General features: G+C 43.7%; 1 protein-coding gene across 1 annotated transcript in view; it reads left to right on the top strand.

The window, feature by feature from the left end:
* Positions 1-15,297, top strand: part of KALRN (kalirin RhoGEF kinase) — a 363,097-nt gene that overhangs the window by 284,129 nt on the left and 63,671 nt on the right. The gene's annotated exons all lie outside the window — the stretch shown is intronic.

The following is a 15,297-nucleotide window of genomic DNA, read 5'->3' as shown; positions in this document are numbered from 1 at the left end:
GGGCGGTGGGAAGAGGGCTAACGCTGACGGGATGCATTTTATCGTTGCTGGTAGGAAACACCCTGGGACTGTAGGTCAATAGGGCGGGGAGAAATATTTGCTTAAATGAGATTTCTTTTTTTTTTTTCCTCCCTTTCTAGTCTTTCTAGCTTGGATAGGAGCAAAATGCTTTGAGAACATCTGTTTCTCACAGTTCACAAATCTCTGAATGGTGATGTGGGAAGGTCTGGGGAAGCTGGCTGAGCGAGATGTGGGAAAGCCACGGCAGCTAGAGCGCCTTGTAAAAATAAAATAAAAAATCTGGCTCTTGTAAGGAGTGGTGCAGCTCAGATGCATTGATTTCCCAGCCTGCAGCCTTTATTCTATGTTAGGGCTCTTGAACTTGTTCTGGATAATGTGAGTTTTTTGAAGATGTGTTTGTGGTATTTCAGTGTTTCCTGCTCTCTGAATGGCCAAGCAAAAATGCCCCAAACAAAACTTGCCTTCTCTTTTGTTTCAGGTCCTTTATTTTTTAAAACTACAGCTTTTAAATGCAGTTTTTTGGTAATTGTAGAACCCTTTTGTACATCCCCAGATAAAGATAACTTTGAGGACAGGTGAGCTGCCTAATTTCTGGAGGCACGGGTTTGCCGTGCAGGAGCCCAGTTGCCCCAATTATTGACCTAGAGTCATGCTTATGTGATGACAGCAGCAAACTAGTTGGTGATGGAGTTTGCCACGATTTCATAAGACGTTGATCTTTTTCAGCCTGGGGAGAACAGGCTACTTCATACCAAAGAAATGACTCTTGAGGTCAATGCACAAAACCCCACTATTTTGCAGCCTTTAAGATGAAACCCATAACCTGGTTGTAGGGGTAGGGCTGTTAACAGAAAGGTTGTGGTACTGAATTACTGCCAAAGCCAAGTCTCCCACAGCCTGTGCTTTAGCGTGTGGGCCCGTACAGCAGATTGGAGCAGTGTTCAAGCTCTCTGACATGGCTCTTGTCTTTAAAATGTTGATTCTAACATTAAAAATCTCCTTGCTGCCTGTCCTGCCTGCAGACGTCTCTAGAAGGGGGAAGAGGAAACAGCTGGCTCTTCTCTCTCCTTTTGAAATGTTAACTGTGTTTGCAGTTCTAGTTTACTGGCTTAGTAACAAAAGGTGTTTTGTGGTACTGATTACTTTACTTTTCTCTTGTCCTTGGTAGTGAACTTTGGGCAAAAAATTGTAAAAGGCTATCTGTTATGCTGTATTTATTAAAGAAAACCAGAGGTAGTCAGATGATGGAAATACTCCCTGAATATAAGCGGGAACAAAACCTGACATTTGATGAGGGGTTTGGGTGCCCCAGACTACAGCACCAGTGTGCTGATGGGTTGGCAGCTTCTGCCATTAAGCTTGGAAATGCTTTAATGTGGCAAGCAGACCTCTGAAGCTCTAACTTCATGTATTCTGCATTGTCAGTCATCATCATTGCGGCTGGGGGCTGTTGGTCCCAGGGCTTCTCACCGATCTCAGACTTGCGGTGCAAGCAGGTGACTGGAGTTTGTATTTAAGATGGATGTGAAGCACCTTGGAGCTGTTCTCACTGCTGCCCTGTAAATGACCTTGCCTTTGCCTTTGGAAATGCAGCTCCCCTTGTTCCTGGTGACAGATGCCTGATGTATCTTGATCTTTTGCAACAACCGAGTAGGTTTTGTTGTGCCAATAAGAACCGTCCGGCAAGAGAAACTGAGAAGATGAGCGTGTAGTGTATGCCCAAACAGAGGTGGTGTCGGTACAAGCTGCGCCAGTGCTTTTTGCGCTGTGGAGCTTGGGAGTGATGTGGATGCTTCATCTCCTAAATAGCAGCAATAATGCAGAGTTGAAAAAACCCAAAGCCTAGGTCCCCGGTGTATCATGAAATATGTAAATTTTGTGTAAGTGGGTATTTCTCGGAAGGATTTTGACAGATAACTTGAACTACTCTTTTGCATCAATCTTATCCTGTCTATTGCAGCAGAGACCTTGATTCTGCTTTTTCGCTTGTTTCTCTTGCTGAGTTTCTGATCTTGTCAGCTTTGCCTGTGTACAAAGCCACTGGGATCCATCCAGAGAAAGCAACTGACGCTTAGTACCAGTTCTGCTCTGACCCTGATAGTCCCCTGCATGAACTAAATAAGGACTACTTGTCTGTTCTGAAATATGGAGAGATATGAATCCTAATATAGGAGTGCCTCAGAGCAAGTCTGTCACTTGCTTTCAGCCATAAAAAGGGGTAGTTAAGAGCAGTAGACTTGCACAGCCTTTAGGCCAACAGCCTTAATCAGCCAAGAGTGGGCAAGCAAGGCTTTTTGCTGAAGCTCCTAAATGCACAAATGCAAAGTGACCTAGCGTAATGGGATGCTTCTTAGTGCTGCAAAACTTGGCCTGAAAGCAGACTGATTAGAGGGTTCAAATTCTCATGGTCTGCTGATAACTAGAAAGTCGCTGAACTCTCTTTAGAAATCAGTCCAGGATTTGCATTTGAATATACCTTATTTGCTTTAACATGGAGTCCCTCTCCTCACTTATCTATGTGGTCCAGATTAGAGGCTCCTTTGCAAGGGTCGTCAGGAGGGAAAGGTAGAGTTTGGAGGGATTCCTGCCTCAAATGTCTTTTCTAAAGCAAACAGTCAGCTGCATGCCTTGAATGCGACAAGGTCAAAACTTTGTTGCCTTTCAACACAGAGCAAAGTCCAGCGGGTGAGTGCCATTCCTCTGAACTACCTGCAGCGCAGAGCTCTGAAGCTCAGCAGCGGGTGCACGGGGCTTGGGTCAGGTGGAGACTCAACTCCAGGCTCTGATGCACTGGGGGCTGTAAAGACCTAGGCAGTGACTCAGATTTAACCTAGAAGTTGAATTCTGTGTGCTGTGTTATACCCAAGTCTTTATTTAGAGGACATTTCTTTGCAGTAGTTCAGCTCATTCAGTTCTAGCCCTACCTGGAGCACACTGGGGTCTCATTGCCCTAAGGTGCGCCAGGATGGTGGAAAGCCCTAACAAGTTGTAGGAAATGCTTTTCCTCAAGCACAAGGAGAGAGATGTTCCCATCTGCTGGACTTGAGAAACTAGCTATGAGTGCATCAGGTACAGCCCAAAGAAAAGGGCCTGTGGTTAAAAGTAATCTATTGTCAGCAAAACTTAACTTAACCTTACACCCTGTTCTAGGTAATATTATGTGGCTGCAGAGTGGCTTCAGGTGAGAATATAAAACACTTTTTACTTGAGCGTAGCCAGAAACAGGGAAGATGGATTTAAACGGATGAGTCGTATTGACTTCAATAAAGAACACGTCCCTCTACCTGCTTGAACAGTTGCTCTTCTGAGCAGGCTGACGGTCATATCCAAACTTTCCATTTCAGAACAAAAGAAACGTAACCTGAATGTCAAACCTTTAACCTCAGTGTGTTAAAAATGAAAGATTGAGTGGGTTTGTGTCTGTACTAAGCTCCTGGTAAAGCTCTAATTTAAATTTCCTGTCCCTCCGGCTTCTCTCTCCTGTCTCCTACGGTTTTGCTCTTCCTTCTGCGTTTTTTTGTTTTACTGTCTTCTTTTTCTTTCCTTCCTTCCTTTTCCCCTTCTTGCTATCCTTCCCTGAGTCTTTGATTTGTTACTGGCTCAGTCTGGTGAAGTTCCTTGCTTTAAGATTAACAAAGTAAGCTCCTCTTGACAGAGTGATGGTGACGAATGTGCAGTGAAGGGAGTTCAGCCAGCCACCTTGTACGTCTTCGCTAGCTGGTCAGAAACAGAGCCTTAACTGGAAGTTGGGCAAACCAGCATCATTACAAGGGCTGTCAACAGCATGCTAATAGAAGTTATTTCTTCATTAGGTAAAAAGTGAAATCTGATGGTGCTTTTTATAGAAAGTGCTGACACTGTGTTACAGCGAGCTGCAGAGCTTTGCTAAGGAAACTGGTACCTTTGTGCTGAGTGGTAGCAAGAGAGTGATCTGCAGCAACATATTCAAGCCCATAACGTTTCCTAATTTGAACATATTTTATTTAGTGTTTCAGGCTGAGCCATGGTTACACTGTGTAAAGCGTAATGGAATGCATGGCCAAAGCAGTTCCGTCAAAATTGAGGCAGAGGAGAAAACAATAGTAAAATTAAGGGTGTCAACCAAAGCTTGTTTAGTTTCCTGGTCCTTCCTGAATGAGAAATATGAGGAAACTGTTACCTTCCCCAAATGTACTCCTTGGGTAAAGTCCATCTGTTGCTCATTAGTTGCATCTCAGTAAAGTCAAGAGGATCAAGTGTTCCGGTCTTCTGTGGGCTGTCTCTCTCTTATGCCAGAGTTGTGCTCAGCTCTTTCTCCTGGCAGGTTCACAAGCAAATGGCTGTGGTGAGGTTTGGGAGAGTTGTTATTTTCTTCCAGTTCTATTAAGAGAAAACTGGTAAGCCCATGACAGGAACAGCTCTTCCAAGCCCTGCGTTTTCCCACCTCTGCAGGCTGAGTCAGGAGTTGGAGTAGGTCATGGCAGATAGTTATTGGAAGGGACAAAAGGGTTGATGAAAATGCTGCTCAGTTGAGCAAGCAGGATTAACATGACAAGGTGAATACTGTTAGCAAGAAAACCCCTTGCTTTATTAGTATGGAAATGTGCTTTCCCACACCTGCTCTACACCCTCCTGACAGTTTGGAGTTAAGTGTGTCCCAAAAGCATGCCTGCCAGTCCCCATGCCAGTCTTTTGGGGTAAATAACAAATAACTGGTCTGAGCCTGTTGCTATTTGTGTGTGTGGGCATGTCCTCCCTTGATCGTGGCAATGAGACGTTGAGGCTGATAAGCAACCTCTGAAGGCTGGGGAAACAGTGAGCTCTTTTTAGGATTATTTAGTTTTAAGTGTCGTTAAATCTTACCTGTTTGCAGCAGAGTTTTTTAGGGGTAGAAACCTTGCTGATAGATAGAGCAGGTCAAGTTTTCAGTGGGTCTGTTACTGCAAAATACACATTGTCCAAGAGCAGAGGAGCTTTGAGGTTTTTCAAAGTGCTGGTTGCTGCATGTGGCTCTGCTCACCGTTCTCCTCTTCCACTAGCCACTTTCTGTAAATTTGATGTTTATTCCATCAGTGCCAGTGTTCGGAATGCTTTAGCAACTTTCTCTCATTCCCAAGTTCCAAGTAATACTGGCATTATTTTTTTTTTCTTTTTCGAAACTTACACAAACTGCCAGGCAACTCTAACTCTCCCAACACAAGCCACCCCGCATCCTCCGGCTTTGTGCCTCCCTTTTGCGACTGATCTTGCAGCCTTATCTTTTGAGATGTGGTGATATAAAGAATGTGACAAAAGTTGTACAGAAAATGAACTTTCAGATCTTAATTCATGTGTGTAACACAGATAGCAAGAGCTTCTATAAAGATCAGCTTTCAGTTACTAGTCGAGGGAGGGGGAGTGTGAATGCGTGGCGGGGATCCTTATTATTCAGATTGCCGCATTGTTTTCAACTTCCATAAATTCATCCAGCTTTCAAGAAATGTGGGGTTTGCTTTTATGCAGGAAAAGCTCCTAAACTTCCCATTCGCTCCAAGAAGCATGTAAGAATTCACAAGGCTTTATTCATCTTGTCAAAAGCCTGAAGAAGGGAGACTTTATTCTAAGGGAAAGAAAACAGATAATTGTGAAAAATATAGCTTGGGTCTCCCTGTTCACTGCAAAGAACATGGGGTAACTAAACATGCTGCTTTCCTATAAAATAAGTGTCAGATAGATGTATTGTTTAGGAATTCAATGCACAGATGCTGAAATATAATCTATCCATTTCTAAGTGAAACAAAAAGGGCAGTTATTTCCCATGACCCCTGAGGGATTTGGGTTTTTTTCCAAACCGTTGTGTTTCGGCATACACCTTGTTAAAACTTGTTTCTGTAGTAGGAAAACCAATCTATCATTTTAAAGCTAAAAAAACCCCAAACCTCAAAATGTTTCAGTCTAAAATAGCATAAAGATACTTCTCAAACACACCAGAACACTGTTACATTTCAGTGTAATTCTTGTCCGTTAACAGGCTTTATGAAAACATTTGTATCTTTGGCAAAAGTTGCAATTTCTTTCCAAAAGAGAAGAATTGGTTGGGCAGTTAGCGATTACAGCAGGGATCTACAGATGTGGTTTTCATTTCAGTGAGGAAATCCAGTTCTCTGCCAATTCAGCCACTGCATATCGGTTGCTATTGCAGAACAGTTCAATTGCTAATATCACATCATGCAATTCAATGTCATGTAAAGATACTTCTTAAAATAACTACAGAAGCACATCTGCCTGTTTTCTTAAAAAAGATGTGTAGATCATAAGTAGGACTTCAGCAGTGTAAAGAATTATTAGGAAATACCTAATGAGATGTGCTCAAAAACGTCTCCCTTGGCTAATGTTCTTTCCTGTTCGAAAACCACAAACCAAAAATTAACCTGTTTGCTTTTAGTTCATAATGTTTGATGTGGCTGATTATGCTGAAACACAAACCGTTCCTTGGATTGAAGCTACTTAGTGCATCCCATCGGGCATCCCATCGGCTCTCCTGTCGAGTTTGATGTGCCTCTCAATCCGTCAGCCTCTGTCCTGGGCAAGCCTTGCAATCCTCTCCCCGGCAGGCCGAGAAAATGGGAATCACTCACGTCACCTGGGCTCCTTTCAGATAATTAGGACAAAATATGAAAATTTTACCAATGAAGTCCTAATGAGATGAGAAATAGAACCTGCAAACTGAATTACAGCAGTTAATAGAACAGCCATGGGGGTTTCTTCTCTTTGATGGGGAGAAAGCCATTACATACGCTTCAGTTTACGCATTTGTCATTTGCTTTTCTCTAATGTAGCACGCGTAACATCACGTTGCAGAAAGCCCAGTATAGCTCTGCTGGGTTTCTTATTCCCTTACCTCCCAGCACTTCCCAGTGCTTACAGGTGCTCCTCTACTGTACGGGAACTGTGGTTACTCAGTACTTTTGGAAAATGGAAAAAATACATCCCCCGTTTTGTGTGTTGCCACATGAGTTAGAAATTGCTATTCTGTAGCCCTTATTGCACCCTAGTGCACTTGGTTGTTCTGTGTGTAACAGCCACTGTTAGTCCTGGTGCAGCTGAACAACTTTGAATTCTTGGACCCCTTCAAAATTATCTTCTAGGCTGTAAAATTGCACAAAGAAGTGAAGCTGGGGAGCCAGACCTGCTGGGAACCCATTAGCAAATGTGATCCTGAGGAACCAGTAAGGTGGCTTCTGGTGGAGATTTTTATCTTTTCTGTTGGAAGGTTGTAAATTAAATGTGGAAATTTAATGTCACTGTGTACAGGAAAGCACAAGCAAAGTCTGTGTTTCAGTTTTGAGCAAAGATTCCCTGTTCGCTAGCACAAGACAGCACTGAAGTAAACATTTAGGGAAGAGATGAACTCTTACCTGCAGTAAGAAGGGACTGGATTTAGTGACCCTGGAGGTGTCTCCACAGTTATGTTTTCTGTGCATTTTTCCATGTTCAGATTTCACATGGAGTCAGCAGCTCTGAGCACGCGAGGAGAGCTGGGAGTGGCACATCCCCAGCTACAGCCAAATCCACTGAGGACACTTTTTCATGCAGTTTAGGCTTGCTGACAATTACAGATGCAGAGTATAGCAGCCAAGGATGTGCCCTGTTATGCTGTGTTGATTTTTTTTTTTTTTTTTTCCCCTCCTCCCTTCATAATGTATGAGCGGCTTTAGCAAACAGAGGTTCCTTACATCCCCAAGACATGCAGTACAGTCCTAACCTATCTGAAAACACATTACAGTTCAGTGAGTGCTCTGAAACTTTCTTCAGGTCACATAGGAAGTTGGTGACAGATGAGCATCAAATAATCAGCAGTTACAGCTTCCAGATTTATATCTACCAGTTGATTTTCAGACTTTTTATAGGCCTGCGTGCCCAAGGAAGCACACCATACATGTATCCGAGATCATCTTGTTCAGCAGCACTGGTTAACTCCGGCTGAAGCAAACCCCGCTGCGCAGCGGGGAGCAGCAGGATTGCATTGGGGTGAAGGCAGCATCTAGGTGGGGGTGAGGCAGAGAGCACAAACCAGCACGCGTGTTCCTTCTCATCGGCTGGGGTTCGCTGCGGTCCCGAATGAGATTTGCCCATGTTGAGCACCCCTGATGAACAAGGCCCCAGCTGTCTGCTGCCACAGAAGCGTGAGCCAAGGCAGGCTACGAAAAGTGTTGCACAACCCAGTATAATTTAACCACATGCTGAATAAATACACTTTTGAGAACTCTTTTGAAGAGATGTTGCCTAATTAATCCTGCAGGGGGTATAATATGTATGTTTTTGAAATCCAGTTTTAGCATCATGCAATTAGCTTTTATGGCCTAAGGATTCTGATTTAAGACATTCTTTAGTTACTAATGGTAATCTGTTTTAATTAGAAATGCAAATGTATTTTAGATCCAAATGTATCTGAGTGGTACAATGTAAAAAGATGATTCACAGCTAATACCATTGAAGTGCCTCAAGTCTGGTATTCTCTGTGCCTTCTGTAGTTTGAACCCTGAGGATCAACACGACATTCAAACACCACTCTCAGCTGAAGCATGTGGAGGCTGAATAGATTTCTTTAGGAAATGGAATAAGTATCAATCAACAGGGATCCTTTCTTAGGGCAGCAGAAAGAAAACCATAGCTTTAGGCAAGGAGGCGGCAAACACTTTGAACGTTACAGTAGTAACTTCAGCTCCGCAATAGCAGAGCACAGCCCCTGCCAGGGCATGGGTGCTGGGCAGACAGCAGCATCTCAGTTGACTTTGTCTTAGTATCAGAGAAATTACTGAGACTTGAACATTGGGATGTTCAGCTCAGGGAGGGCTGTAGCTGCTCAGAGCTGTGCTGCCGTAAAATTTGATCTGGCAGTGTGTCTAAGCAAAGCCTCAAGAAAGGCAAGCTCTAGACAAACCTCTAAAGGCTAATGCTGGCTGAATATTCACTGCAGCCGCTTGTCCTGGAGATACTAAACTATCAGGCAGGTGCTGTCTGTGTTCAGACATGGAACACTGCAGTAAGAGATCACCCATATTCATCAAAGTCTTTCCAGAATCACAAAGCCTCTGCTGCTAGAGCAGTCCAACCCTTGCTGTTGTGTTCAAATAAGTGTTTCTTTTTCCTAAATACTTTGAAAGAAGGGGTCAAAAGTAACCAACTACTCAGCAGTAGTGAAGATGGCTTTTGTAATGATAATCGTTGATTAGACGTTGCTTGATAGAGCATTTTTACAGCTATTTGTGATTAGACACAATGATGCAGCTGGGAATGAAGCAATGCAGTTTATGCAGTGCACCTCTCCACATCTCTGCTAAGCTGGACGTAGAATTTTTTCTGCGAGGAGACTGCTGATAAGGAGCAATGGTGTAGGCACTGTAAAAGCCGTGGGAGGCTCCATGTGGCCCTCCAGAAGTCAAAATCAGTAAGTTGCTCAGGACTAGCCTTTATTGGGAAGGCTGATGGCTGGGTCAAGGCATTTGTGCAGCTTCAGAGGGCTGAGACCTCAACAGGGTGCTGCAGAGTGCTCTCCTGTTCCCATGCAGCAGATGCTCTCTGAGACTTCAAGTTCCCATCCTTTCTTGCTGACGCAGATAGAGTGTAGCAGTGATTTCGTCACCTGAAATTTGGTAAACTTGTTGACCGGCACCACAAGGAAGGCTCCTCACAGATCTGCTCCCTGCCCTGGAGAGCTGTCAAACGAAAAACCAAGACGTAGATTGCGTGAGCCTGTTATATGGGACAGCAAGTGATGTTCTGATTTTCCTACTTAAGCTGAGTGAATTAGAGCTTTCTGCAAGTCTAGCTGATAGTCTTGAGTGTGCAGTTAAAAGTCTCCAAGCTGCTTAGCCATTTCCCTGTGCTGTGTTCAAAGAACAAAGCATCACAAGCACCAGCAGTTCTTATCTGTGTGTTTTATTTCCAAACCGCTGTTTGCATTTACTTCATTCATTACTTCTTTTAATTCATCCCAGCCAGTACCTTTGCTGTGAGCTTGTATTTTCCGCTAGTATTTCTAGAGGACAAGGGTATGGAGGAAGCTGCTTTGGGCACCAGCCCTGGAGGCTCCGGCTGCAGTGTGTCTGTCGTCAAACACCCCAACCTCGTTGTTCTTGGTGGTTACGTGGTGTCCGCTCTTGCCCTGCACCACTTGCAACTTATTCTTATTCCGTTCTTTTCTTTTCAGGGGCTGTCAGAGCCTGAATAATTTAAGAGTGAACAAATGAGAGACATTCATGGAGGACTCTCTTCTTACCTAGGCACAATTTGACAAGCATGTAGATTGCCTTGGGTTTCCACTGCACCTACCACAACTTTACTAAGAGAAAAGCCCCCTTTCCTAGACATCTGTGTCACTCTTGCTTAGTAAAGTTATTCAAGATCAGCGCCTTTGGAATTGGTTGGTAAATGGACAAAGACTTTCTCTTTGCCCGGAGCTCCTGACAGCCTCCAAGTACCAAAGAGAACTGCACAGCACTAGAAAGCAAGAGACAGCTGCTGAATGTTGGAAGCTACTGCATTTGGCAAAAGAAGCTGACGCTAAGATGCACACAGTTGTGTTTGTTTGTTCTGCTTGTTTTCTGTGCTTTCTGAGCCCTGTGTGTGCCTGGAAAGTTTAATGACCAATCCCTTCTTTATCAACATGCAGTTTTTCTTCCTATCCCAAAAAGCTTTGGGTTCTGTTCTTGCTTTTTTTTTTCCAATTCCAATTTATTTTGTCACCGATATTCTTCTGTTGTTTCCACGAGGAATTGTTTGGGTACATAGCCAGTTTCCTTTGAGATAGGGAGACATAAATATGATATTCAAATGTCGTCTACCTCCCTCCTCTCCCCCCATTCAGCAGAGCGGACCACCTTGTCATAGAGGTTGCTGGCTTCAAGTGGAAGGCAGAGTTGACCTTAGTAATGATGTCTCTTAATTGAGAAATTACTTCAAAATTCTTACAGCAGCTCAATTTGGGAGCTGCTGAATGAAGCTGACCCTTGACACTTCGCAAAAGAATAAGGCTTGTGTTGTACTAACAGCTGCTTGGAAACCATGGCTAATAAATTTTGGTTTGGTGCCCACCACCAGGATGAAAGATGGTATTCACCAACTCTGGTACCCTTATGCTCCCAGCAGAGGAAAACTGCTTAGATCAAAGTTAAGAAGTCTGCTTCTATGTGGGTGTCTAAGCATTTCACAGTTCTTTATGCTAAAAGTAACAGTGTACTTGCAAAGGCCAGCAAATGCTGCTGCTCTTGTTCAGCTTCAAACATGACATTTTCCCCCTCATCATCCCATATAGGTTTCCATAAAGGTTCAGGGTTAAAACTTTTTTACAGAACATGCATAAGTCTCCTATCAAAATATATCAAGGGCAATTTTTGCTTTGTGTTTGGGGCTTTGTTCATTTTGCTGCTAGCGACACTTATTCTGGAAACTTCAGGGTCGGGGATTACTTTATTTTTGTCATAGAACGAGAACAGTGTAAATACAAAATGTAAAGTAGAACTTAGAGAAGTGCTTCAACGAGTTGTTTGACCAAATTGAAATAAATGTTGATTTGTTCAAAAAAAAAAAAAAAGCATGCCCTTTCTGGATCTTGTTAGTCTTGACTTTTTATTTCCTTTCTTTGCTAAAGCAAAATGCCTGCCTCTTGACTTCAGAAATCCCTTCTCTCAGCTGTGAGGCATTACGGGAAGGCTGCTCCGATGTACGCTCCCAGCAGATGTGTTGGACTTGCTCTCGCTGTGCTCTGGGCTGGTCTGGGACGTGTGCTGGGCACAAACCCGACGCAAGAGAATGGGTGAATGAAATCGAGTGTGTAGAAATACTGCATCTGGCCTCAAGCTCTGCCGTGTGGAGCAACTGCTCTTTTTCTGAGCTTTTGTACACACTTTTATTCAGTAAAAACCTATTCTAAAAAGTTGTTGCTTTGTTGGGAACATACATGAGCTTCCCTTGAAGGTACTGAAGGCAGACCAGTAATGCACCTATCTCATAGTATTTTGGGATAGGGGCTGGCTAGGAGTATCTTACTTACCAATGGGTTGGTGGATTCACTCTGTGGATGTTAGTTGTCTTACTGTTCCTGTCATGAACTCGCAGCAGCTTATGTGAGGGGTCAGATGAGCCTCTGAAGCAGGATGAATTTGTCAGGCTGACAAACGGAGAGAAAAAAGTTCAAACCTTCCACCGGAGAAGTCCTAGATACCCATCACAGTTGGAAGCTGTTATATTGAAATATGTTTCTGAGTGGGACACCCATAGAGGAGGACTGCAGATCCTTCGACTGCTGTTCAAGTGCTTGGTGCCATGGGGCTGAGTTGCATGCTTTCCTGAGGGTCCTTCAGAGGCACAAGGACATGTTCATCCTTCATGTGCAGCAGCTCCACGGTTAAATGTTCATCTGTAGGAAATGAGACCCTGCCCTGGATTCATCTGAGGACTTGTCTTCCTCCTTTCCCCTTGCCCTCCCTACAGTCACCTCTGACAATAGCTTTAGGTCCTCATGAAGCAGTAGATACAATAGAGATGACTTCTGTAGCTGTTCTTCTCACTAGGCACTCTTGGACAGAAACAAAGTAATGTTTTTTTTCCAGCAGGCTCTCTCTCTGTGCCTTCCCCTTGTGCTGTTTCTCTCCCTGGAGACCCCGCTCTCTCATTCAGCATGCTCTCAGGATTTCAGTAACTTCTCTTGCAAGGTCTCTTGAGACCACGCGCCTCTGTGCTGTTTCTCCAGGCTTTTGGTTTTATCTCACTCTTTGAAACTTTCCCAGAACTGCAGTGACTTTTCTCTGACCTCCAGGCTCTCAAGCCCTGACACTCTGACTGGCACAACCAAGACCTGGAGACTACTCCGCGATGTCAGCTTTCCCAGCGCATGCTGGATGAAAGCCGCATCTGAGCAACACCAGCTAAAAATAAAAGCTATTCAAGTGAAGCTAATGGCGGGTTGCCATGACTTATTGCTCATTAAAGTGATTTGTCAGATGCTTAACTTCAGCTAATCATTTCCTGCTGCGAGAGCAGCCTGGTATGAAACGTACTCAAATGTGGGAAGGGGATTCACAATAACTAAATTTAGCGAAGGGTGTAATTTCCTCGGACTCCCTCTGTAGTTAATGGAAAGAGAGAGGCTCCTACAGGGTGTGATTCCCGCTCTGCATCACCCTTGGGCAGAAGCGTGCACAGCTCCTTGACTACCGTGAGCATGAGGTGAGCTGCTGCCTGCCACAAAAATGCGCTTCCCCGAGTGACGGTGTTTGCCCACCCCGGCTAGGTGAGTGCCTGTTTTCCTCAGCTTGGGTTTCTACCTGGAAGTAATGATCAGGAAGTTGAATATTAAAACCAACAGATAGGTGACCATTTCCCAAAGGCAAAACCCATATGCAAAATCCCCCAGGAGCATGCCCTCCTTTGCAGCGTAGCTAAAGGGAACTTTGCAGATCAGCCTCCCATTTCTGAGAAATATCAGCTATTCAATAAAGAAAGTGCATTCTCAATGTTGTGTGATTAATTTGGGTTTTAGTCCTTTTTTTCCTCTGCTCTTTTTGGAAGTCAGTCTTGTTTGCATGTTTGGCAGTGAAACAAAGTCAAATTCTGGGTTTTTGCATTATGCTGATTGGAAACTTTGTCAAGTACGTCTGCTTTTAGCAGTGTAGGCTGCTTTCTCTATTGGACTAGAAACTTTTACATAAAATATTTAGCTCCATACCACTCTTCTTGAGTTTGGACAGAAGTAATTTCATCCATGTAAATGGAATTGTGAGAATCCTGCCAGATTGATTTGTGCCTTTTGATGTTACTTCCAGCTTGAAGCTTCAGATGATACTCCCAAAGCATGAACAGAAAATTCAGTTGAACCTTTTCAATTCCGCTCATTTCCAGGAGATAATGAAGTTAGGGAGAACATTTGAACCTTGGAGCAAAATTTGCATTTAGATTTCGGTGGCATAGTTTGAATGCGTCTTTACCTTGTGGTGTGAAACCGGGTCCTACGTGGTCTCATCTAATTTTTCCCTTGAGCCAAAGGACAGGACAGGTCTGCGGTTGGACATGTGTAGAGCGGCTGAGCAGAGCTGGGAGCAGATGGGGAGCTGTGGAGGACTCCAGGGCGAGTTTTGTAATTCCATTGCGAAAGTTTAACGTACTTCTAATCTAAAGGGCTTTTCAAGCCAGTTGTTCTCTATCTTTGTCTGACATGGGCACTGAAAATTTCCTCGTGTTCACTCTACGTTCTTTGCTGGAGCCTTTTTCAGAGGCAGTGCCTGAGGAGACAGTTTATCTGTTGACATTAGAAGTTGTTAGATTCCTTATTTACATTGTTATGAACTAGTGTTTTCACTTGAGGAATAGCTGTAAAGTGACTTTGTATTGTCCAAATGTTGTTACCTCCCAAATTTTTGCAAATCCATGCCAGGTTTTACAGGCAGAATAGGCATAGGCTCTAACACTAAAACTGGGATCGGTACTGTCATCTGCCTAAGCCACAAAGTTTTGTAACCCTGACTTGTGCCAATAAAAATGTTTCACTGAGCGTGTTTTGGACATTTAATACAAAATCACAGAAGGGACCAAAGAAGCAGTTTGCATACCTCATTCTGCCATCTTTGCGTCTGTCGAGTGGAGCTTTAGCTTTCCAGCAGATCCAAGGTGGCTCTCACAGCGGCGTTTCCCAAGGGAGAGTATAAAGCCTCAAGGGACTGAGAGCTGTGAACTGGAGCCCACAGCCTGTTTTGGTGAAGGAGATGCTCTTGGAAAGGGCAGGAAGAGGGTGCATTTTGGTGGTTTAGATGATTCTTGTTTGTTTAGTGTGAAATACTAAAATAGAGGCTTTGTTTGTGCATAGGGTGGGTCTGGATGACTCCTGCTTTCCAAGATTTTTCTGGTACAGTGATTCCCATTCTTCAGGAAGTAATAGCTCGAGTAAAAACCGAGTTAGTCTTTCACCCACATCTGATTCAATTCCATCTTTGTCAGAAATGTTATTTTACAGGAATCACTAAATATGGAAAATGGGCCCTGTTGAGCACAGCAGAGCTAGTTTATGTGCTCATCGGTCAGATTGTCGTTACTGGCTTTCATTCATGAGGGGAATTATTTCTGCAAAAACTACGTTGATTCAAATGCACATGCTAGTAGGATTACAGAGTTCCCATTCTGGTTCATCTTTGACTCCTGTGGAAAAATCCTTTTCTCTCAGGCTGTTTTTCTGGGGTGAGAAATGGAGCCATCCATAAATCAGAAGATTTGCCTCTTCTCATCTCAAGCAAGATTGTGTCCTGCCATGGTCACCTGTCTTTA

This window comes from Egretta garzetta, unplaced genomic scaffold, assembly GCF_000687185.1.
Source record: "Egretta garzetta isolate BGI_Z169 unplaced genomic scaffold, ASM68718v1 scaffold326, whole genome shotgun sequence".
NCBI lineage: Eukaryota > Metazoa > Chordata > Aves > Pelecaniformes > Ardeidae > Egretta > Egretta garzetta.
The sequence above is the reverse complement of the archived record's forward strand: the minus strand, read 5'-3'. Positions and strand labels throughout refer to the sequence as shown.